Raw genomic sequence first — 26,695 nt, 5'->3', positions numbered from 1 at the left:
GACTCAAATGTATGCATATATGTGCATTTGGATAACAAATATATAAAAAAAAAAACTAAGAATTTGCACTGCAGGGCGCCCGCCTAGGCGCTAGACGCCAGGCAGGCCGCCTAGCATTTTTTGAAACCTTGGCTAATGGCCCATATCTAAAATGGTTGAGAAATTTCTTGATCCATATGGCCTCCTTGGTCGCTAAACACGTTGCCACATATTTTGATTCCATTGTAGAGCAATTATATTTTGTTTCTTTGACATTCATGATACTGCTTGTCCTCCATACATGAACAAGTATTTTGAGGTCGACTTCATCTCATCTGGATCACCTTGGTAATCATCATCAGTGTACCCAAGTACAACAATACTTGTGGCATCTCCATATGTGATCTCATAATTCATAGTACCTTTCAGATATCTCAATATTATCTTAACAACTTTCCAATGCTCTATCCCTGGGTTACTCTGAAATCAACCAATCACACTTTGGGCAAAAGCTAAATCTAGCCTGGTTCCATGGGTAACATACATCAAAGAGTGTACAACACTCCTATTGGGCACTTTGTCCATGTATGCTTTTTCTTCATCATCTTTGAGACACATTTTCAAGCTCAGTTTTAATCTCTTATCCACTAGTGTGCTGATTGGTTTGCAATTAATCATCTCAAATCTTTCAAACACTTTCTTACAATAGGTTGCTTGTGACAAATGAAGCAGTTTGGCTGATCTATCTTTGATGATTTTAATTCCTAGTACGTATGAGGCTTCTCTCACATCCTTCATATCAAAATTTTATGGTAGTATGACCTTTGTCTCTTTGATCAGTCTCAACGAGTTACTGGCAATCAGAATGTCATCCACATATAGTGTTAAGAACACTAGATCGCTCCCACTGACCTTAACATACACACAATAATCATCCTCATTGGGTTTAAAATCGTGTTTGTTCAGTACTTCATGAAACTTTGTAAACCACCTTCTCGATGCTTGTTTCAAGCTATAGAGGGACTTGAACAACCTATAGACCCTATTTTCTTTCAACTTCAAATCCATCAGGCTGTCTCAGGTAAATCTTCTCTTCCAATTCGCCATTGAGGAATGCCGTTTTGACATCCATTTGATGGAGCTCAAGAACTAGGTGGGTTGTAATGGAGAGGATTATTCTAATGGATACTAATTTGTTAATAGGTGAGATGGTGTCATGTTAGTCTATTCCTTCCTTTTGGGTGTATCCTCTAACTACTAGTCTAGCCTAGTATTTTTCAGGTTGTCCTTTAGAATTTATTTTCTTCTTACTCCCATTTTGATCCGATCATCTTGCAATTCAAAGGAAGATAGACCAACTCCCATACTTTGTTCTCATTGATTGATTTTATCTCATCCTCCATGGCTTCTAGCCATTGGTTGTGTTCTGGATATCCCATGGCTTCCTCATAGGTAGATGGTTCGTCATTGTCCATTTTCTCATGGACTTCTTCTAAATAGGTAAAGAATTCAGGTGGTCTTCTAATTCTATTTCTTCTTCGAAACTGAGTTTCAGGCTGGGCAGAGGGTTGCCAATCCCAAATCTCATGGAAATCAGCTTTCCAATGGGTCACTCTTCCTTCCATGAATTCATCTTCAAGAAAATGTGCATCTAGACTCTCAATGATTGTCCCATTGGACAAGTCATGGAATCTATAGCCTTTACAATGGTTTGGGTACCCTATGAAAACAAACTTAACAGTCTTGGGGTCCAATTGGGTTCGGTGTTGGGATGGAGTTAAGACATGGGCTGAACAACCCCAAATTTTGAGATGACTAGAGTTTTTCCCTTATAGAGTTGATGCGAAGTATCGGGGACTGCTTTAATAGGAGTTCTATTTAGGATGTATGTGGCAGTAAAAACCACCTCACCCTGGAAATCCAAGGTTAATTTTGCAGTTCCCATCAGGTTCCTAACCATCTCTATTAGGGTTCTGTTCTTTCTTTTGGTAACCCCATTTTCTTCGGGCGAATAGGGCGTCGTGGTTTGGTCCACTATCCCATGCTCTATACAATAAATAGTGAATAGGTGCGATGTGTACTCACCACCTCTATTGGATCTTAAGTTTTGGATCCGCTGCCCAATTTAGTTTTCTACTTCTGCCTTATAGACCCTGAAATTTTTTAATGCTTCACCTTTTTGGTGAATAAGATAGGTATGACCATATTTGGAGAAGTTGTCAATGAAGGTTACAAAATATCTCATGTGTCCTTTAGTCGCAACACTCATGGGTCCACAGATGTCGGAGTGGACTAATTCTAAAAGCCTAGTAACTCTTTGGACCTTTCTGTGAGACGTTTTAGTCATTTTTCCGTGTAAACATGCCTCACACGTAGTTCTAAAATCATTATTCACAGTTTTCATAAAACCGCCTCTTTGAAGCCTTTCCATACTTGCTTTGCCTATGTGTCCTAATCTGAGATGCCACAACATAAAGTCATTTTGGGACTCTGAGACATCAACAACATATTTGATTTTCAACTGTAAAAGACCATAGCTCAGTGGAGTATCATATAGGCCGACCTCCTGAAGGCTCTTAATTGTCTAACTTGATTTATCTGGAGTGCAATATTGTGCCATTTTGGTGGACAATGATGAAAAATGATTTATCATGATTTTAGAGATTTTTTGAAAATTTTATTTCTAGAAAAAATTGAGTTATTAAATTTGTTGTGGTAATTCCAAATACGGACAGTTCACATGTGTAGTGTGTGGCACACAAGTGGTCAATGTGTGCCACACGTGCAACCGTTAGACTGCCACGTCATTGCCCTGTGGGATGCCGTGGATGGCCCTAGATTCTTTTAATGTGAATGCCTTGTTTGGTTAGTGCACATAATCATGATGTGTAATATTTTGTGGCACATGTGTAGGGCACATGTGTGGTGGCATGCGTGCATACATATGTGTGAGTGTAGGATTTTGAATTTCTAAATCCATTTAATCTTGAAATCGTTTGATTAGTGGTCAATAGATTTTTATAAATGAGAGCATGTGATTGGTGGTGAGAAGATAAGGGGACACCTCATTGACATATAATGATGTACTGTCCCCTTTAAAAGTGACACTTCATAAGAGATGAAGTGGAGTGCAAGCTGCTTGTATGGAAAGGATGGGGAGAGAGAGGGGCATGCCCCACTCACTTATGATCTTGTTTATTGTTTTGAAATTTAATGGTTGTGATTGAAAAATTTTAAATGAATGGTTGTGATTTGCTTAAAACAAAATTAGGGTTTGAGGGCCACGTATAATGTTATGGGAAGTTTGTAGGTGATTTATGGGCATGGTGATAAAAGTATGTTTGACCATCACCATACATATGATAGCTACCAATGGTGATTGATAAGGCTAGGTATTTGGCGTCTTTCAACCTATACTTGGAACCTGTGATGGGCTGATGGCCAAGATTTAATCTAGGTTTTAAGCATAACCTATACTTAGAACCTCTATAAATAGGATCTATCCCACCTCATTACACAGTTTTTCTCACCTTGATCACTTGTGGAATTTCTTCAAGAGGGCCACACCCCATTATCATCTCTCTATCTCCCTTCCTCTTGGTACTTGTATCTTGAGCCTTCCCTTAATGTGAGATAAAGCATGCTCTTGACCCCATCATGGAAGCATAACCCTCTACCCTCATCACGAACTTGTTAAAGCCACTTATCCATTGTTTTGAAGAATGTTTACTGCTGTAAATTGGTCATAACAGTAAGCTCATTTGCCTTATCTCATTTCCTTTGAAACTCATTACTTGTTGCATTTAAAAGCAGTGTTTTAAAATGCGGGATGCGGCCCTGATGCGGTGGGGGGCCGATGCGGCCCGGATGCGGGTGCATCGCGATGATGCGGTCAATAAATGTAAAAAAATTCTAAAAAATCTAAAAAAATAAGTTAATGCATAGAAAAAAATATAAAGGTGATATATGTGATAGTAGGTATTTTAGTTTAATGATTAACTTTAAAACTATTAGCTGTGGGAGATTCTGTATCCAGTTATCCACTATCCCTTGATAGAAACTAGAAACTGGAAACTAGCTTCATAAAACATTCAACAATCAACAACCATAAGCACAAATTTGCATCATAAGCACAACCATAAGCACAACCATCAACAACCATAAGTACAACCATAAGCACAAAATAGTGATATTACAAAACACAAACCAAAAGTCAAGCTCAAGAAGAGTTAATAGTTAATAACTTAATACAATCATCCATTTTGAGAGTCAATTTTGAAATTTGAACTTCATTTTTTCAAATATCAATCAGACAAGTCATCTTGAGAGTCGTCATGCGCATCATCAATATCATCCTCGACGGCCTCCATGTATTCTTCGTCATCGGTCTCCTTTGAGTCAGCTTCCTCCTCGACCTCTGAAGCTAATGTGCGGGTGCGACTAGACCCAGCATTGTGCTCTAGTGTTAGGTCAATCTTCTTCATTAATCCCTGTTGCTAGCTCGACATCAAGCCATGTAAGATCCTCACCCTCAAACACACGCGCTTGTTTTGGATCCACGGTCCACTCACTTATGGAATCACTATCAGCTTCATATAATTGAATAGGGTTGAGCTTCGTGCGATTTTCGTACCTCTCCCTAGGCCGCTCGTTATACCGCACATAAACCAAATCATTCAACTTTTTCTGCTCCAACCTATTTCTTTTTTTCGTATAGAGCTGTGGTAGAAATTTGAAATCAGATAAATTAGATTTTAGATTAGAAAATTGAAATTCAAGAAATAAGGATTAAGGAATAAGGAGTAAAGGGCTTACATGTTCAAATGCACTCCAATTGCGCTCACAACCAGATGAGCTACATGTGAGATTCAACACTCGAATAGCGAGAGGTTGTGGATTTGGTGTCTCACTTCCATGTAATGCCCACTATGCAGCTGCATAATATTTTATAATTTAGAATATAGTTAAAAATTAAGGGTATAAAATAAACAATAGAACTATACATAAAGTAAGAGACAAGTAAGATTATTTTTGGGCTTTTGGCCTTTACCTGGATCTGTAGTGTCCCTATTTCGAGTGGCAATATCTCTCCCAAAGTTTTCCAAGGCTAACTTGAACTTAATCAATTCATGGCTCTGGATCTCATCCTGGATATCTTTGTCTGGCACCAACCTCTCCAGCACATCTAAGAACCCACCATTTATTACACTATCTGACTCAATGGATGGGTGCTTGTAGTGAAGAGATGGGTTTAAAAAATAACGGGTTGAATGGAGGTGCCTGTGAAGCTTGGTTTCCCATCTCCTTTCAATAATTTCAAGCATAGCCTTGCGCATAGTTTCATCATCCTTTAAAACATCTTTTATTTCAGTTCTTGCCCTAATCATTGCCTCATGTATGTAGCCCAACCAGTCGAAGCACTCTCACTAAAGGGCGAGCCACCTCCAATGCAATAATTATTTGACTCCAAAAAGATCTATTCAAAATAATTTTTTCAGCCTTTCTCCCATCCTTATGCTTTGACCATTTGCTTTGACTCCATTGCTCTGACGCAAATATGGTCCTCAAGGCACTTTTTTGCTTAGCTAGGCTTCGAAGAGTGAGAAATGACGTGGCAAATCTAGTGATACCCCAGTCTCACTAATTCTCTCTTCTTTGTAAAAAACCTCATCATGCTTAGGACTATGGTGTGATTGTAAATAAATCCAACAACAAACATTGCTCTTGAAATCACCCCACTAAATAAAGATGTACCCATTTCCTTAAGCATGAGATTAACACAGTGAGCTGCACAAGGTGTCCAAAACATATGTTTCCTTTTCAAAGTCAAGAAATTCCCAGCTGCAGCATAGTTGGTACCATTGTCAACGATAATTTGTACCACATTTTGCTCCCCAACAAAATCGACAATCTCATCCATCAAGCCAGATAAGTATATACCATCATGTGACTTGTCTAATGCATCAATAGACTTAACAAAAAAAGTCCCTGTTGGGCAGTTAACCAAAAAATTAATGAATGCCCTTGACTTCCCGTTGGACCAACCATCACGCATAATAGTGGCCCCATAGTTCTCCCACCCTTCTCTCTGAGAAATCAAAATTTTATTCACATCAAATACAACAATCTTCAACAAAGGCTCTCTAACCTCATGTAGTGAAGGAGGAACAAGTTCTGGGCCATATTGCCCAATTGCCTGGACCATACATGCAAAACTATCCAGAGTTATAGTATTAAAAGGAATGCCGGCCATGTAAATCCACTTTGCAATCCACTTACATACCGACTTCCTTTGTTCTTTCTTATATTTATAGTCAATTGTGGTTTGTTTTGTTTTGTTCTCTCTCCTGAACCACAATTTCGGAGCTAGGGGTGAAAAAAGAATCCATTGGCCCCTTAGAGAGAGGTGTTCTTCTCTCAGCACTACCACCAATATTTATAACCCTATCTCTTGAGGTTGGAGTATGAGTACCCTTTTGCCTCATAGCAACTTCAGACATATCATCATCATCATCATCATCATCAACATCATCAAATAATTGCATATCATCAAGTAATTCCTTTCTTTTTTTTTTTTTTTGTCTTTATCTTTTTTCAATCTATCCAAATATTCTCTAATCTCTTTTTTTATATCGTCTGTAGCTTGTAGGCATGCTCTTACATTCCCAGAAATTCTGGCTAAATGCTCTTTTCATCGAAAAATACCACCCATATAAGTATTTACACAGAGCAAGCATGTCATACAATTTCTCTCTTTCGGATATTTTAGTTTAGCATATTTCCAAAGATCTTTATGGTATGCATCTAGATGTGTACTTTCGAGCATGTTTTATCCAAACTGTTATGGACTTTATGTTGCTGTATTTCTGAGCCCTTTCATCCATAACAGTGAGTTCTAGTTGTGTTTTTAAATTTGGTGCCATCTTTTTCCCATCTTGTGTTATGATGTCCCTTCCAGGTATCTCTGAATCCCATTCTCTGCAGGACTTGATCAAGTAACGACCATTCAACATCGTCGTAGGCCTTTTTCCAGTCAATCTTGAAGATAAGACCAGGTTTCTTGAGAACGTGTTTATAGTGGATGCATTCATGAGCCACTACAAGTCCATCCAGGATGTACCTATCTTTGATAAAGGCTGTTTTGGCAGGGGAAATAGGAGGACCTTTTGAAGTCTATTCGCCTACACTTTAGAGAAGATTTTGTAAGAGGAATTAATGAGACTGATAGGTCAGAAGGACTTAAGTTCATCTGCACCGGGTACTTTGGGGATCAGGGCAATGAAGGTGGCATTCATAGCTTTGTGGATGACCCCCCTAGAGTAGAACTCTTTGCAAAAGGATAGGATATCAGGCCGGAAGGTTGACTACAAAGTTTTAAAAGGTGCAATGGGGAAGCCATTAGGTCCGGGGGCCTTATCATTGGCTAGGTTGTTGATAGCCGCAAGAATTTCATTCTTGGAAAAAGGTCTTTGGATCCACAGTTTGGACTGATCTGATAAAGATCGAAATTCTAAAGATGTCCTTCTGGGTCGGCGTATTTGCGGGGCTGTGTAGAGGTGCTGGAAATATTCAATGATAGCAACCTCAATGTCCTCTGCACGGGTGAGAATGGCGTTATCCTTTTTCGGGGTAAAGATGGAATTGTCTCTTCTCCTGCAGTTGGCAATCCTATGGAAGAAACCAGTGTCAAGGTCCCCCGCTTTGAGCCATTTGACGCGGGATCTCTGGTACCAAAAGAGTTCCTCTTTTTTGAAATTGGTGAAGTAGTCCAAACGGGTGGAAGATCTAAGGGTGGCCTCTTGTTCGGTAAGTGGTTTGGTTTCTTCAAGGACGTCCAGAGATTGGATTATCTGGAGCAGGGAGTTTTTGTTTTTGGTGTAGTTTTCGGGGCGAGTCGTGCTCCAGTGTTTCAAAGCACCTTTGAGCAATTGGAGTTTAGTTTGGAACTTGTAACCCGCCCTTCCTGTGACAAGTGAGGAAAAGGAATTCCACCAAATAGGGATCAACTCCATCAAAGATGCCTCTTGTAACCTGGCCAATTCGAATCTGAAAGGTTTGGGGCCTCTATGCACTGATTCAGTGTCCAAGGCAATAGGGCAGTGATCGGAGGTGGGTTTGGGTAGGGTGTAAGCAAGTGAACTAGGTAAGGCTTGCTCCCACTCGATAGATAAAAGAAATCTAACAAGCTTTGAACAAGTGGGTCGCTGCGCGTGGTTGGACTACGTGAATCTATTCCCCTGGATGCAGATATCAACTAACTCGTTGCGAGATATGAAGTCCGAAAAGGCATTCATACTTCTGGAGTTAGATGAAGATGAGTTTCTTTCGTGAGCCCACCTGATAGTGTTAAAATCCCCTCCTATGCACCAACAGGGGTGCGGGAGGGATGCTATTTCATTTAGTTCAGCCCAAAAATGGCCCCGAAGTGCTTCATTGTTGGGGCCGTACACCCCCGTGAATTTCCACTTCAGGCCATCAGAGATTCTGGAAAGGAGAATTGTGACCGAAAATAGTCCCTGATGACTTGACTCTAGGGAGTGGTCTGACGGGTTCCAAATGACTCAAATGCCCCCTGCTGCTCCATTTGCAGGGATGGAGGACCACTGGCAGCGTCTGCGGCCCCACACTTGTCTGATTTGGGAGAGGGTAGAGGTGGGCATTTTAGTTTCCGAAAGGGTGAGGATGGTAGGTCGGGTCTTTGCAGTTAGATCTTTGATTGCGGATTTTTTACGGGGCTGACCAAGGCCTCTAATGTTCCAAGCCAGGAACTTCATTGGTTGAAGGGATTTGCAGGGGGGTACTCTGGGTGACCTCCTCGGTTGGGTGTTAGGGTGAAACCACTGATGTGAGTGACTAAGGGGGGCTTGAGGGAGTGAAGAAAAGAGATTAACGATCTCCCTTTGACCCTTTTGTCTCACCTTCATACGGCTCTGAGGGTCAGCCTGGAATAAACGATGCGCTGGCCCCTCGGGTCCTTCGTATTCGAAGCCCATAACTTTGTATATTTCTTTCATTCTTTCCAAATCCTTGGAGTTGGAATCTCTGAAACTACATCATGTGTTAGGGTCATCTTCCGGAGGTAGCCGCAAGCTAGACTCTGCCTCAGGCCGTGCAGCAGTGTCCTTTATTTGAACAGGGAGGCTGGGACCAACAGTGGCTGGGTTAAACGCAAGGGGGGGGCGAGGGGGCTCCACTGTATAGGGGGGCTGGGGCGATGGGGGCTCCACTGTGCATGGAGAGTGGGGCGGAGAGGGTAAGAGGGGGGGTTCTTCAAGGGCCGTTGAGGGTGGAAGAGGGGTGAGGGTAGAGCTAAGGAGAACACCGGGGGGTGGGGGGTCCACGAGGTGAAAGGGGGACGGGGCAGAGGCTGAACCGATATGAGACGAGGTAGCATCTTGGCTCCACTGAGGAGGGGAGGGCGAGGGGGGATGAGAAGACATGATGATGTATGGTTGTGGGGTGTAAGGCAAGAGGGGGGACCCTTGAGCCGGCGAGAGAGGGTGAGCGAGGGTAGAGAGGGGAGAATAGAAGGTAGTGGGTGGGCTTCAGAAGGCATAGGGGAAGAGGACGCCTCCGGGAAGAAGGTCAGAAATTGGTGCATGAAAAACTCGTCCAGGCCCTACAGCCTGGGACAAGGCGGTGGGGGGAAGACATGCCAGATGCATGTTCACTTGTCGTACATTAATGACACGAGGTGAGAAAAGAAGATAAGGGAAGAGGATAGCGGCAATCTCTTCCTATGGAGGCAGTGAGGGATCTCTGGAGAGGATGGTGGCAATGGCAAAGGGAAAGGAGGTTCCTTCCATTGAGGCAGATGGAAGGGGAAGGAAGGTAAAAAAGGGGAGAGACAAGGCAGAGGGGGAAGGGAGCAGGACCATGGTGGCAGGGGGGGGAGGAGGGAAAGGGGGGGCGTTTCTGAGGGTTGGAGAGGCAGCTGAGTGGAAGGTGGGAGCAAAAGTGAAGGGGGAGGAGGCGACTCAGGGGTGAGGGCCGAAGAAAGGGATGGAGAGGAGGGGCAGTGAAGGAGAAAAGTGGGGGAAGAAATAGGCGAAGGAGTGTGGGTAGAGGAAAAAGAGGGAGGACAACTGGACGTAGGGGATGGGTTAGAACGACGGTGAGGGGGGGTACACCTGTCGCTAAAAGGGGCAAGCGTAACACGTGATTTTGAAATGATCGTTGATGATAAAAGGACCAATCTTGATGATATGTGGTACTAAATGCGCAAGGTTCCCTTACAAATTATGGTTAGTTGCATGGGAACCCAACAAAAAAATATATGATTTGACTATGGATCAGTGTAATATATGATTTCATATTATGCAACAAAGAATTTGTGTGAAAAAAGTTAAAAAATATTGTGGCCTTCATGTTTGTATTGGAAGTGATAGGGATATTCTTCTTTGAAAGAAATAGGCAATAACCCAAAAAAATTCTATGTTTGAAATAAATAGACTATAATCAAGGTGCTTAGGCGGTCAAGACTTGTAGGTACTTAGGCACCCTCCTTGTTTTTGAACATTGAACTCGAGTATTCCAAAATAGTCCATAGGATGATATCAACATGACGTGGGGGACAGCGTGGGGTCTGTGTCTTGCCCCCTATGGGCCCGTGTGAGGTCCATTGGCCATTTAGGTCTCATGTGTGGCAATATGTTACATGTTGCGTCCTTTGGAATTTATGGAATTGTTCTCATTCATTATTTTTCCTTCTATAAGGATTCTCTAGAAATGTCAAAAATTCCTAAAAAGCATTTTTCAAACCTATTTATGAAAATGACTTGGTTTGGGTCTCCAGAAAAAATGACCAAAGGGAAATTGAGCGCCTCAGATTCGGGTACAAAAATTTGAGTCACTCCACTGGGCTTATCCCAAAACTCTTGACCACTTTCTCAACTCACACCAATAGATCCTATGACTCATTGTCTTACGAAGAGGCTCATGATTGACCCATCAAAGCTGACTAATACGTGATGAAACTTCAGAGTTAGTGGATTTCATTTGTAACCCAGGTACTGGTTTGCCCTTTTGGGCATATGCACTGGAACACAAGGGTGCATGGGTTCTCTCGTCAACGTATGCGTACGTCCTCAACTAGGAGGTGGCTTCCCATATGCCCGACTATCATATGCACATGTTGTGGGGCAGCATTGTTGAGGATTTGGCCCCTCTCGTCATAGGCTGTCAGGAGTATGTTTCTTTCCTGGTAATTGCCATTGGGCACACCATTCTAACCTAGAAAAGGGATGAAACTACAAACCTTCCTCAGTTCTGCCTAATGCCCCAATGCTAAAGGGTTTTGGTTACTCTAGACAACTCTCACGGGCCCTGATGAGTCACAATGAGCATGCTTAACTTTCATGTGTCAGATGGGCTTAAGCCACATCCTTGGTCCCCTCCACAAGGTCCCCTCCTTGAGAACCAAGTTCCAACTGCAATTCACTGTACGTGGGCTTGAGTGCAAGGGTGTCAAGGCCTTGAAAGGCCACATAAGTTGATTAATTCCTAGATGCCTCGCTCTATTTTGGGTGGGACCGTGTCAGTATCCCTCTGGCTCTGGTTGTATTTGGCCAGTTACATCAGATTCTCATCCTGTAATTTGGCTTTGTGACAATGCATGCCAAAGAAGTTGGTAGGTTCTTGTGGTGCACCAGCCTTTTTTTTTTGCCTTTTTTATGTCACCCATTTGCTACTTGGCTTTGTAATTGGGCAAACAAGTGAGTCGTAGATTGGGTGGGAGTGGAGAGTTCTAATGGCTCCATTAACTCTATATTTAGAAGTTTTATGACATTCATGATCTGACCCTCTCTGTGTCATTATATTTACCCCATTTTAAGTAGAGGATAAGTATTGTTTTCGTTTTACTTCAAGCTATTAGTAGGGTGGCAACGGGTCGAATCGGGTCTGGTTCCAGTTCAACCTGGTCTCAAACCCAACCCGACTTGCTTGCACATGGACTCGGACCAACTTGGACCAAGGCATAGAAATTGAAAAAATAAAAATTTTATTTTTGTATTACCTAGCATATATATACTTTACATATGTTATGTACTATATACTGGAGTTGGTTTGGTTGGGTCAACCCCGACTCAGATTGGATTGAACCCTACAGGGGTCTACGTCGGACCCAGACTGGGACCTGGACTTGTACCAGTCGGGTCCAAGTCCCCTGGACCTGGACTCAACTTACAGGTTTCAAAACTTGGACCTGGACCTGGTTCGTGTCGACCTGTCGGGTCCACAGGTCGACCGGACTCGATTGCCGCCCCTATCTGCTAGTTCCCCTTTATGCCATGCAGGAATAACCTTCAATTTTCTTAAAAAAATAATGAACTTTTTGTTATGAGTGTATTTGTGAATTCTTTGTCTTAAGATAGGGGTAAATGTGTTTTACTCTAAGCTGATAAGCTGATACATGAGTATCTCATTCATTTTCTAAACTGATGTGGGACTAGCCCTTTGTGGAAATATCTATAGATTCTACACATAAGCCATAAATATCTAATTGTACTTAGTTGTGACAATGTGTAGTCCATTACTTTCTAATTAGAGTGAGTTGCACCTTATTTGCAAAAATAACCTAGAATTTAGAAATTTTTAGTACTGAAACATTTAAGTTATGGATGTCCCTTAAGGGTCTCTAATAGTGTGGGAAGCATCATTGTGGATTTGGGGTGCCACTTCTAGGTGGTTTCAATTTGAAGATGAATCCGCGTAATTTCAACCTAGAGCTTTGTTCGGTTGGCGAAGGAATGATTTGTATTTTTATTAGATTTCAATAATGCACCAAACACCTTTTTTGTCTATTAAATTCTAAACCTGAAAACTTGGACTAGACCATAGTACGGGAATAATGTGTCAAGGTGGCAATCCTGCTCTATATCCACGGTCTGAAGGTTTTAGTGCAGGACACTCAAGGGAGTGGGAATCCCATTCAAATGGGATCCTGATTCCTTCCAAGAGGGGCCACCCATTGGTATAGAAGTGAGGCACTGTATTAGTTTCTTAGTATGTAGATCTGATTCAAGTTGTTTCAATAGGGGACTTGGTAAGAGAAGCCATTGCCAGTAAGTCTCGAAGCAGCAATGGTGAGGATGGTGTGTTCGATAACTGAGAAAAAATAGAGTGCTTTGAGGTCGATGACTCTTTGCAAGCAAGCCTTAGGTTTAGGTCAAAGAGAGAGAGAGGGATTGGATTTATCTTAATGAGGAAAGTTATAGATGGAATTGAGGATTTGGTAATTTGGTTTTAGGCGTTTCTTGGAGGCAAACACACGTTTGAGGTCAATGCTGCTTAAGAGCCCGAGTCTGCTTTATTGGTCATTGTGTCTTGCAATCCACTATTAATGCTTAGAACTCCGAGGTTCTTTGCCTATGCCTATATATATATGTAAATATATATAAATATATATGCCTATATTTACACACACACACACAGAGGAGGTGGGGTCTGTGTAATATGTATTAAAACCTCAGGGTGGTTAATTCCATAATTGTCTTTGGTTTATAATAAAAAATTATTTACATAAATACCCTTATTCTTTTAAACAATCCTAATAACACACATTAAAGGCAACTATTTTGAGAAAATAAAGCCTAATTTATTTCTCCAATAAACTCTTGAAAACCTTTGGAGAGTTCCATTGAAAGAGTGAGCATGCCATGGGATGATCACATTACTAGCCACTCTATACCCAGCCATACAATTGCACTCTAGATCTCAAACTAATCCAGGCGATCAATAATCCATAGTTCCATATGTCTCTATTGCAGGGGCTCATGATTGACCTGTCAAAGTCAGCCAAGGTTTTGAAGATCTATAAGTTTGCCATGGATTATAGGTGTGCCCCAATGGACAAGCTTGTCTATCTTAGACACCATTTCCATCCCAAACACAATGATCCTTGTGCAAGGGGTCCTTTAAAACAAGCAAACACATTCTACCAGACCAAAATTGGCCTTGAAAAAAAAAAGTGGCTATACATGCCGTGAAAGATGCGGTGTTGAAGATTTAGGCCCTTGTCCTTAGAGGCCTCCATTCTTCACATGGGAGTCTATATTATTTCCTTGCTGAAACCTTAACTGGGCTAATCAGACCTCGACAGTGGGCAAACTGTAAGTCCTCCTTGTTAATGCATTGATGCACTAAGCCTCAATCCAGCCCTCAATGTGGTTTTCCTGCTCAATCTAGTTGAGGCCTAAGCCTCAAAGGCTCAAACCAAGGCGAGAGCGAAGTCACTATGCCAAAACTACTCTAAATCTCATAGATTCCGCTCTAAATCACATAGAGCCTGCTCACGTGGCCTGTTTCATCCATGGAGCCCAGCATTCCTGCTTAAGCCAGAAGTGTCTTTTATCAATATGTATATCAATAGCATAAGTGCATAATCACATGGGGCTTATACAAGAGCTAAGAGCCATGGGCTGAGGCCTTTGAACTGCACAAAACCTATCAGACTTTGTTGAAAATTGTTAACCTAGATTAATGTGTAGCCTAAGTTCGACAAGTTGTGCTGTTGGCCTAGGTCCTGTTTGTTACAAACATAAAAGTGCCTGTCTAGACTTGCAATCTGGACCTGGGCCCAGCCTGTAAATTTGTGAGCTATAGATTTAGGCCCGATGAAGCCCAATGAGTTTCTTTACGTGACACAGACCTGGCTTTGTCATGCCAGGCCTGCTCAGCCTGTCAGGCTGGGCCGTCCCACTTATAGTTCTATTGGTTTACATTCTTATTTTATTAATATTCTCTTTATCATGTTATGGGTCCTCATGACTTGCACAAGGAAAATTGTTTCATGCATGCTGGACCGCATTTCTACATATGTGGTCCAGAAAGTGTAAAGCATCCCTCTTAAAGATGGATGCAAGTAGGTGTACCATATAAAAACAATGGAAACTAATGGTCCAAATGTTTTCTTACTAGAATTATTATTTCTAGTTTCTAAAATTTATTTATTTTATCATATTCATGATCTCCATGTTAGAGATTACATGTCCTTAAAAATTAAGTCTTAAAATCCATCTCAAAAATGGATTTATTAAGAGGCCTTCATTTCTACATACATGGGCTTGGCCGCATAGCAACCGGGCCCCTTGCACAATATGTATTCACATTATTTAGGGTGCCAACTGCCAAACTACAAAAACCTTCCTAAACGAACTTGTGAATTGTGTATTTCATTGTTGTTTTAATGAAAGGTTTGGGCCCTAAGCTGCAAAAATATTGCCCCAAATGACTTGTGCATTGTGAACTTCATTGTTCTTTTAATGTAAGATTGTTCCTTAACCCTTGCAAATTTCCTCAAAAAATTGTGCTATTCTATAGTATCATCCATGAGAGGCACAATCGTCATTGTCATGGTTCATAATTTCATATTATATGTGAAGGATGTCTTTTACCTTGGAACCATTCTTGAACACATTGGATGCCCTTGAGAGATACAGAAACCTCCTTTTTAATTTCCTTAACGGTTGTACGTAAGCTACATCTTGGGGTTTCCGTGTTGCTTTAAGTTGTATACATGAGATTTTCAGTTATGGGATTTGAGGCACCAGCCATCTTTCTTTGTATTACTACTTTACCTGTGCAGTTTATATTTCTTTGCATGCTTAGCTGTTTTCTTTGCATGTTCAGCTGTGAGTTGAATGCTGTAAACTTTGATATGATGGGATGCTCCTTTTTCAAAATGAGAGTGGTAGCGTACTTCTTCCCATTGCACTTGAAAAGATAAAGGAGAGCTACAATATTGGAAGTAAAAAGTTTGGGTTCCACCCTTCTGCTTAGCAATATGAAGATCTTGCTTCCAAAACTTGCTTGGGCTCAAATCCCATGCTTATGAATCATACATGATGTTTTATGATGGTTTGCAAGAAGGAGAAGCCAAAGATTTAATAAAAGGTTATAGTAGTGTCCCTGATTTCTCGTCATCATGAGACGGTCCAATTGATGTGGAAAGCTCCACAACTCTGGAATAGTTCTCTCTCTCTCTCTCTCTCTCTCTCTCTCTTTTGTGAGAGTTAGTGACAATAATATTTTTTTTTTGATAAACGTTAACATTTGTATTGCTAATAGAGAAATAGTACAAGTTTGGGGTTAGTCTAAGAGTACCCTCTAGGCGGGACTCTTTGGTAAAAAAGAATAGGTCATAGGACCCTATACAAAAAATGGGGTTATAGTATAGTCCCCTTACAAAGTTTACAGTGGGTTCTCAAAAATTGGCCCCTTACAAGGTTTACAGTGAAATAACCAAAAATGGGCTAAAGAAGTTGCCTGTATACAGTAAGTTTTCCTTCTAAGTAACTCCTCAACGGTCCAAAGCAGAAGTGGGCCGGGTGTGATCTTCGTCAAGGGCCCTCGCCCTGTCCTTCTCCAGGAGGTCGGCGAACTTGTTTGACATCCTCGAGGTATGCATCCAGTAAACGTCCATATCCCTGCAAGTGTATACAATCTCATCATAAATCAGTGCCAAATACCAAGGGGCGTAGATCTTCCGGTGGCCCAAGAGATGATGTTTGAAGCATCACCCTCCACTATCAGAAGTTGCCCCTAAGATCGATCGAAGTTTTGCAGGCCCTTTAGAAGGTCCATTGATTCGGCATACTAGGAATCTTGCAGGCCAAGATAATCGGAGTAAGTGAGAAGGATCTTGCGGTGGTGATCTCTAAAGACCCCACTTGCTCCAGCGTGGCCAGGGTTCCCGAAGGAGCACCCATCAAAGTTTAGCTTGACGACTCCTTTAGGAGGTGTCGTCCTGATGGATGGTCTTTTCTTCTTCCTTGATCTGTGAACAACGATATTCTTCCATTAACTTAGGAAGGAGTTCGTAGGGATACCCTTGAAAAGGTGTTGATTTGACGCCTAGAAGGTTACTAAGGTCGTAATCTTGGAGATGAGGGTTGGGACCGGGGCAGATCTGTCCTTGAAAAATCCTGGCATTTCTTTCTGTCTAAATCACCTAGATGATTGCTGCCACCGCTCCCCTACATAGGATTTTGCCGGCCTTCGGCCAATGAGAGGCAAAATCAACAGCTAAACGGTCACGAACCGTCAGTGGAGTTCCCTAGTGAACACCAAAAAGTTGAAGCTCGAGGCTCCATAGGTCATGGACAAGGGTACAATGGATGAAAAGGTAGGGGATGGATTCCTCCTCAATGAGGCACATGATGCATCTGTTGGGTATTGGAATCCCTTTCTTTTGTAGTTGGTCTACTGCAAGTGCCTTTTGAGAACCCGCTAGCCAATTGAATGTTTGCACCTTGGGGGGTGCTATAGTATGCCAAACTCGAGACAGGACCGATGAGGGATTCAGTGGGAAGTGGGAGGTTGGATGAGTTTCTTGTAGAAAGAGGCCACTAAAAAACCCCTGACGGAGCGAGGGATCATAGCAGCTGGTCCCTTCCTTGTGTTGGGAGAAAGTAATGGTGCAATAGTGCCGAAAGTGAGAGAAAGTGGTTTGTTTCCTCCTCAGAGGTTTCTTCTGAAAGAGATGTTCCACACTCTTCGACCTCCCACTAGCAATATTTCTTCCTCTATTGTGGCTTCACTGTTCACTGCGATCGAGAAAAGGGATGGATAGAGGTCCCTCAGTGGAGCATGGCCACTCCAGAGGTCTGGCCAGAAGTGCACTCTAGTTCCTTCTCTTGGGAGAAACCTGATATATTTTTTGAACAACTTGAGAGAGGAGATGAAGGACTTCCATGCTCCCGATGCATTTGTCCAAGGTCTCCTCTCTGGCACCCAGGTGTTATTGAGAATCTTGTATTTATTTCGCAGTACTTGGGCCTAGAGAGAGTCTGTTTGGGTGGCCACGCGCCACCACCATTTTCCTAAGAGTGCCAAGTTGTGTTTTCTTAAGAGCTTGATACCCAACCCCCCCTGTTTTCTGGGTAAGAGTACCTTGTCCCAAGAGATCAAATGGAATTTGGTTTTCTCGGCCTGCCTTGACCAGAGAAAATTCCTCATTAGTTGGTCAAGCCTATTAGCCACAGAAACTGGTATTTGGAAAAGGGACATTAATTACACAGGTGAATTGGCCAAGGTTGCTTTGATCAGAGTGGTTCTGCCTGCTTGAGCTAGGTATCTCCCTTTCCACCCCGCCAAGCGTCTATCGACCTTGTCAATCACAGGACCAATGTCTCTTTTTTGGTTTGCCCAACCCAAGAGGTAGACCCAGATAAGTTGTTGGGAAGTCCTCGACTATGCACTCCCAATTTGAGATGAGCTCTCTGATTTGGGCATTGGCAATAGCTATACCCATCATTTTTTATTTTACCATGTTGACCTTGAATCCTGTGGCCAATTGGAAACATTTCAGAAAGAGCTTTAGGTTGTCCACTTTTTGGGGGGAAGCATCAAGGAAACCAAAGTGTCATCTGCATATTGTAGGTGTGACACTATAGGCCCGCAGTGAGAGGTTTTGAAGCTTGTGAGGAGACCTGCTTGGTAAACTCGGGACAGGGACTGGCTAAAGACTTCAGCTGAGATGGCGAAGAAAGGGGGTCCCCTTGTCATAATCCCCTCGAGGAAGGGAAGAATCATTTAGGGGTTTCGTTGATGAGTATCGAAAAATGTGGATGAGAGTAGCAACCTCTCATCCACATTCTCCAACGATCTCGAAAACCCATTCTTGCCATCGTCTCATCTAAAACAGACCAACCAACATGGTCGTAGGCTTTCTCCCAGTCAATCTTAAAGATAGGACCAGCTTTTTTTGCCAAATGCTTGGAGTGTAAACACTCGTGGGCAATTAGTGCACCATCCAAGATCTGCCTATCTTTAATGAAGGCCGACTGAGTAGGGGAGATGATAGAGGGAGGGACCTGTTGTAATCTTGATGCCAGCACTTTAGCCGAGATCTTATAGGAGGAGTTGAGCAAACTGATGGAACGAAAGTCTTTAAGTTCCTCAGCCCCTTCTATCTTTGGCACCAAGGCTATGAATGTGGCATTAAGGGTTTTGTGGAGTAGTCCCCGGTGAAAGAACTCAGTGACGAAGCTCATAAAGTCAGTGTGGAATGTTTCCTAAAAGATTTTGAAAGGGGCCATGGGAAATCGATCAGGGCCACGAGCTTTATGTTAGGGTAAGTCATCTAAGGCTTTGTAGACATCCTCTTCTAAGATAGGATGCTCCAGCCATTGAGCCAGTTCTACCAACAGAGTAAGGAAGTCGAGGTCAGCCATGGCAAGTTTTGGGCCTCACAGGGCAGTGTACAAGTTTTGGATTGCCGACTCTATTTCTCACGGCTGGACTAGATAGCTATTGTCGGATTTGATGATCGAGATAGAGTTATCTCTCCTACGACAATTCGCTCTCTTGTGGAAGAAGCGAGTATTATGATCCCCTGCTTTGAGCCAATTGACTCTAGATCTAAGGAACCAATAGAGCTCTTCTTTTTTGAGGGTAGAAAAGTAATGTAGTTTGTTTTGGACTCTCTGGTCCGCTTCAGAGGTTGTTAGAGGACGGGACTCCTCGAGGCGGTTGAGTTCTTGGATGGAAGAAAGAAGAGAGGATTTTACTTGGATGTAGTTCCCTGGAATGGATCTACTCCAAGCTTTAAGAGAGGCTTTAAGGAGTTGAATTTTAGATTGGACTATAAATCCTGCTCTTCCTGCTACCTGGCCAAAGAAGGAGTTCCACCACGTGGGAATTAGAGATGAAAGGGATATTTCCTCTAACTAGGCCAGTTCAAATCTGAAAGTTTGAAGACCTATATTCAGGGCTTGAGTGCAAAGGATAATGGGGCAATGGTCAGAAGTGGGTTTCAGCAATGCCATGGAGTGGGAACTCGGGAATCGTTCCTCTCAATTCAGGGCTAGGAGGAACCTGTCGAGTTTTGAGAGGGTAGGTTGGGGGGAATGGTTGGACCATGTTAAGCGATTTCCTTGAAGAGGGATGTCTAGGAGATCATTCCTGAAAATGAAGTCCGAGAATTCCATCATTCTAGGAGAGATGTGAGAGCTGGAATTCCTCTCTTAAGACCATCAGGTTATGTTGAAGTCTCCCCCCAAGCACCAGATTGGGTGAGGAAGGGAGGCCACAAAATCCAGTTCCATCCAGAGGCGGGCCCACAAGGAAGATGTACAGGGGCCGTAGATGGCCGAGAACTTCCATGCTAAGCCATATGAGATGCGAGACAGGAGGATGGTAACAAAATAATCCCCAATATGTGAGGATTGCAGGAGGTTTTCTGTGGGGTCCCATATGACCCATATTCCCCTTGAACCCCCTTCCGCGTGTAGGACGGCCTACTGACAAGGCCTCCTACCCCAAACTTGGCGGATAAGATAGAGAGAAGGCTCTGGTAGTTTCGTTTCAGTGAGGGCCAGAATAGTGGGACAGTGTTTCACGGCTAGGTCCTTCACGGCTTGAGAGGATCTTCATTGAGGTGGAGAAGGCGAAGAGAAAGAGGCTAATCTAGCAGACCGCCTCAAAGGGGGGAAGGAGGTAGCGATGTGGAGGTCAGTGATAGAGGGGCCACCATAGGAAACATAAGAGAAGAGGTTGAGGTGCTCCCTTTTTCCTTTAAAGCTCACCTCCCAACGACTCTGTGCGTCTACTAGGAGAAACCAATGAGCGGGACCTTCAGGGCCATCATGCTGGAATCCCATGATACAAAATAGTTCCTTCATTCTTTCCGATTCATGTTCATGCTTGTCCTCGTCGACCCCCTCATCGACCCCTTGTCATGTACACTCGCCAAGGGGGGAGAGACCGGCGAACCAAGGTTGTCCTGCAAGCCAGAATTCGACTCCGGAGAAAGGGGTGGAGGAGAAAAGGAGGGGTAAAGGTCAGAGGGAAGTGGCGGAAAGGGTTCAGAGGGGATGAGGGATGAAGAGTAGGGGAAGAAGTTAGGCAAGGCAGATCGAGCTAATCCAGGGAAGGATCAGGCTGCAACAAGGGAGGAGCTGGAGGGGACGAGGGGTGAGGAGGCAAAAAAGCCAAAGGAGGAGAGTCTAGGTCCCCATGGGAAGGGAGAGGGGGAGGGGAAACAATAAAAGGGGTAGGGACGAGGTGGGGGAAGGGGTAAGAGAGATAGGGAGAGGAAGAGGGAGTGAGAAACAGAGAGGTGAGATAGGCAAAAAGGCCCGAAGCAACGGTGGAAGGAATGAATGCTGGTAGACCGAATCAGATAGGGGGGGGAGGACGAAAAAGGGGCCAGAGCGGAGGGGACGAAAACAGGGGTAGGGGAGAAAGGGTCAGGGGCCGGCAAGGAGTTGAAACCAGAAGGAAAAGGGGAGCGGTTCACGAGGAGGAGAGGGGCGAAGACGGGGCAGAAATGAGGGGGAGAGAGGAAATGGAGACCAGAGCCTGGAAGGCACTAGACCTAAAGAGAAGGTGGAGAAGAAGGTGGAGAGAGGGTGACAGGGAGGAGATGGAGGGAAGGGAAGAAGGTCAGGGAGCCTCCGAAGGCGATGCAACAACAATAGGAGAGTGAGAGAGGAGGGGGTCAGAAAGCAAAGGGGTAGGTGAAGGGGCAGGCACATGTGGTAGAGAGAGAAGAGGGCAGAATCGAGGGGGACGATCTGTCTGTGAGTACAGCAAAGGATGGTGTGATGGGTGGACGGCTGGGGGCAGCACGGCAGGAAACGTGGCACCCGAGAGGAGAGAGGGAACATAAGGAGTACATGCGGGGCCAGGGGACGTGGCACACGAAGAGAGAAAGGGGGAAGGGGCAGTCAATTCGAGGCCAGAAAAAGGCTGCTCGGCGGGGGACGTGGCAAGTGGGGTAGGGCGCAAGTCAACTGTAGAAGAGAGAGAGAGACAGACGAGGAGGAGGGGGGGCTTGGCAGAGAGGCAAGCAAGCCTGTCGAACAAAGGAGAGCGGGTTCTTTACCGAGTCAACGAGGGGGGGTTGAGGCCCGGACGGGATCTGTGTTAGATGAACGGGTGCATGTCAGGGGATACTCCCTATCAGGCACCGACACCAGTTCTGACGAAGGGACACTTGAAGCCTGGAGGGTAGGGTTGGTGAGAGCAGGGTCGTTGCCAGACTGTATTAGAGACAGACATCGAGGTTGCCAAGAGGCCCACGAGATGTGGATACTGACAGCTTACAGTTCGGGTGCTCTACAACCGCACAATCAAGGGAGAGAAAGAAATACAATGCTAGAGAGGAAGAGGGTGAAGGGAAGAGAGTGAGGGGGGAAGGGAAAGGGAGAGATAGGAAGAGGTGGAACATGATGAGAGATCAAAAAACATGTCGGAAGAGTGAGAGAGAGATTTGGTATAGGGAGATAAAGAGAGCAGATAGGAAACAAAAGGCAAAGGTGAAGTGCAAAACATGTAGGCAGACCACAAATTAGGTGCTCTACTAAAAAACGTCAAGTGAAATAACCCCAAAAGTATACAACTGTGGTGTTTGGGATTCAAGTGATGCACAATTCTTTGAGAACGTATCAGCCAGTGATGAAAAAGTCGGCCGCCCAGCACCTAGACGGTCTCACCAACAAACTGCCTTGACATAGCCTAGGTGGTGGGATCTGGGTGGATATGCCTAAGGCAAGCACTTAGGAGCCCAAGGCGCCCACCTAAGCAGGTCTGGGCGCCCAAACCCCTTTAAAAAAACTAAAAGAGAAAGAAAACAAGCCATGTGTCACCCTCTTTTTAACTTTTGAGAGAATGACACATGTATTTATCTTTTTATCAAAAGAAAAGACACATTAATAGCAAATAAAAAAAGCAAGAAAAGACACATGAATAGCAAATAAAAAACGCTAAAAAGGAGGTTAGGTGGTTGGTGGCAACAAAAAGGGCCAGGTACTTGGTGGCCCTGTGCCGAATGGAGAAGGCACATGGCTCTCTGCCCCATAACGTTTTGACAAGATCTTTCTTTTTATTGGACTCTCTTGGCCCCATGACTCTCTTTCTCTTTCTCTCTCCCCGATGAGTCCTTTCTCTCTGCCCCTTTAGCTCTCTGTTTCTCTCTCCCCGATGAGTCCTCTCTCTGTCCCTCTCTTCTGAGTCCTCTCTCTTTTGCGTCTCTCCCTCTCTCTCTTTCTCTCTAGCTATTATGGTGTTGATAGAGACATAGTGGCCACGTGCACATAAAGGTGCAGTTTTTAGAAGATTAATGACTTTTGAGGAGTTTTTTTGGAGAGAGAGTTGAAAAAGGGTATCCCTTGTATTTCTCAAACTTTTTTAAACTCATGCAAATAAACATGTGCACAAGCACATCTCTCTCTCTCTCTAAAAGTGGAGACCTGACCCACCCCTCATCCCCCCAAATCAAAGGGCTGCCTTGGTATCTGGGTATCCTCATAGGCTGTCGAATCCGCATTTTTCAACATTGGTATCAGCTATCGAGTTTGCTTCCAGCCAAGAATGATGGAAGTCTAGCTAAGTCATTTGTTACAAATCATAGACCTTCATTGCCTGGTTACTCTTATTAAGATTCTGATGGCATGGCTGTTTTATATTCTGACTTCTGAAAATCCTCTCTACAAATTATGCATGGTGGTGTGGCTTGAAGTGTAAGTAGAGGTAACTTATAAAAGGCACATATATGTTCATTTTTGATACTTCAAGAGAAAATGCATTGAAAGGAGGGCGGCCCATATCATGTTCTCAAGAGATGTGGAGGGAATGCATGTCTTTCAAAGCTTTTGTTCAATGTAATACAAGTCTGGTTCAATATTGAGCATCTTTTTTTCTTGAGTGGAAGATCTAAAGATAAATAATCCCTTCATATTGAACTTAATTTCGATAAGATAATATTAGCACTAATACGATCCTTTTTTTCCTTACTGATGAATCCATTGAAACTCAATATAGTAAACAATCAACCAAACTCAGTGCCACTCCAGTGGGACTGTTCTTGCTATCTTACATCATTGTGGGGCTTAGGTAACAGCTTAGTTTTAATTGGGATAAAAAATTGGCAAAAAGTTGGGTTAAAGGGAAGATTTGTTTGAACAAACCGTTATATCGGTGTACAATCAGCAAGACATTCTCTGTGGTTTTGATGGATTCAGCACCACCACCTATCAAATACTATAATAAAGTTGTTTGGATAAATAACATTGTCTAGGTGGTCCCCTCCTTTGTACATATTATAGGCCTCAACATAAGATCTTAACTTAGGCTCCAAGTTATGTAGGAAAGGGCTCTTAACCAAAGCAACTCAAACTAAAACTAGGGAAGACTTAAACAACCACTAAGCCTTGAAAAATCAGTAATTGACAGGGTCCATGATATCATGCCTCCTTTTATTCTTCTTTGGTAATTCCTGTCTGTTGAAAGATATAGCTTGTATCATAAAGGTGTTTTTTACTGTTCCTTCTTTCATTTGGCATGAATCTATAATGAAAGTGCATTGTGTCCGTCCCTGGCATGTCTGTTTCAAAAATAGTTTTCTGGCACATCAACTTACTGGTTCTATTACATGCACCAATATCCAACGTTGATTAATTTGCATCATTCACTAGGAAAGCTTGAAAGGGAAAATCCTCCCCTTTTCATCATTTATTAACCCATACCTGATTGTGTCTCTACAACTCTTCATATTCTCTCTCTTTGATTTGATTGAATTTTCATCTATGATGCATACTTTAGTTTTTTGAGACAAATGTTGACTTCTGCAATGAATATAGGTGTGGCACCAATAAGCAATAAGATGAGAGATAGTACGCTTAGGTGGGCTGACCTTGTATGGAACCGACTAAGTACAACACTTGTTAGGAGGTGCAAGTAAGTTCAAGTAGAAAGACTTAAAAAGGCAAGAGGTAGGCCCAAAAGAACGTGGGTGGAAGTAATTCGGAAAGATATGGGGACTTATGGCCTCATTGAGGGTATGGCCTTTAATATAGAAGCATGACTGATCGGGATTCGTGTAGCTGGCCCCAATTAATTGGGAAAAGGCTATGATGATGATGTTGACTTCTGAAACTCGATCACTCAGAAACCTTAGGTGGCCTAGGGCTTTCGATTCAATTACTCAAACACATCATGCCTAGGGCTTTCAATTCAATTACTTAGAAACATCAGGCCTAGGGCTCTATGATCCATACTTTCTTTACTCATCAATGACTATGAGAAATGAAAATTAGGAGCTCAGTGCTTTTGATTGTCCTGATCTATACTTTTATTTTTCTTATGAATTGCTTGTCATTCATTTCTGTTGCTCAGATGATTTGCTTGTCCAAGTCTTCCAGACCAATTGAGGAGCAATATAATGCTCTAAGTTTTTTTAGTGTTTTAAAAAACAAAGGTACCACCTAGGCAGGTGCCTCGTGAATGAGGCGCCTGCTGCACCCCAGACAGAGCATGGGGGATTTGGGGGTGTTAGGGTTTTTTGGTTTTGATATCAAAAACCCCATGACATAAGATGTTTTTTAAATATAGTAGTGGCTTTTGTTGTACTGCTTGTGCATGCATACATAAGTTTGAAACATGTTGAAATCTAGAAGACTGAAACTCGCGCAACCTTGCAAGTTGTACTCTCAATAAAAAAACAATAAGCTATACAAACATTGCGAATAAAAGCCGTACGCAGATCAAGCCTTATGGATTAAACAGACCATATAAATAGGGAAATTTATCAAGATACACCTAACTTATCAACTTTTAACATTTTGTCCATCGTCAACTATTCCATCTCAAAAAAATATAGCAGCGGCTTTTGTTGTACTGCTTGTGAATGCATACTTAAGTTTGAAAAATGTAGAAATCTAGAAGACTGAAACTCGCACAACCTTGCAAGTTGTACTCGCAATAAAAAAACAATAAGCTATACAAACATTACGAATAAAGGCCGTACAGAGCATCAAGCCTTATGGATTAAACAGACCATATAAATAGGGAAATTTATCAAGATACACCTAACGTATCAACTTTTAGCATTTTGTCCATCGCCAACTATTCCATCTCATGATCATTTGTATTTTAATAGGATTTTTTATTTATTTTTATCATTAGCGAAAAGTTTTATTACTAAATAGAAATATAAAGGATCAAAAAAGGAGAACAAAGGTAGGGACATGTCAAGGCAACATATTGGAATATGGAATTTTTAAAATTAAATTAACATGTGTAAAATGTTAAATAGTAAATCCCTTTGGTGCATTTGATAAATTACCTTTTGCATAAAGACATATCTCATGAACTAAAACACCATCTTTAAAAGTATAAAAAACCATGAACCCAAAATTGATTATAAACTAATCTTCAAAACCTAATCGAAGTTGGCGTCAAACAGAGAGCTTTTGTTGCAATGACACCTCCTTTAGCACCCATTCGAGTCTCAAGATTCAAGTCAATCTCTTTTCATCCTTTTCAATTTTTCATATTCAAAAGAACCCCAAAAGATTCAAACTTAACAAGGGGAGCGAATTGGGGAGCTTTGGTTGCAATAGCACCTCCTTAATTACTCTTCGAGTCTCACAATCAATGGATTTCTATCCCACTTAAATTTTGCAATAATTTGAAAGAACCCCAAAAACTTCAAACTTAAAAAGAATTTTCAATCCTTTTTTGGTTTTTCTTTTTAGAGGGATTTTCTCTCTCCCAAAGCTCAATAATTATGTTTTGGGGATTAGAGTACTACCCAAAACTTGTGCCAGGTGAAGAATATGACTGTATTCTTTTCTTGATGGTTCTTGTTTGTGGATGTTTGTGTTGCTTGTTTCAGAAAAGGATCCTCACAGGAATTTGCCTCATGTGATCACTATTTCACTTTTAGATCTGGCAACTTATTGCTGCCTCTTTCCATTCAGGTGTGAGTTTA

At 42.6% G+C, this 26,695-nt stretch overlaps 1 protein-coding gene across 1 annotated transcript in view; it reads left to right on the top strand.

The window, feature by feature from the left end:
* Positions 1–26,695, top strand: part of ELO1 (Paxneb protein-like protein) — a 63,091-nt gene that overhangs the window by 19,037 nt on the left and 17,359 nt on the right. The gene's annotated exons all lie outside the window — the stretch shown is intronic.

Source organism: Amborella trichopoda, chromosome 12 (genome assembly GCF_054954075.1).
Source record: "Amborella trichopoda isolate Santa Cruz 75 chromosome 12, AtrichopodaSantaCruz75HAP2 v2.0, whole genome shotgun sequence".
Taxonomy (NCBI): Eukaryota; Viridiplantae; Streptophyta; class Magnoliopsida; order Amborellales; family Amborellaceae; genus Amborella; species Amborella trichopoda.
This window is presented reverse-complemented; position numbering and strand designations above follow the sequence as displayed.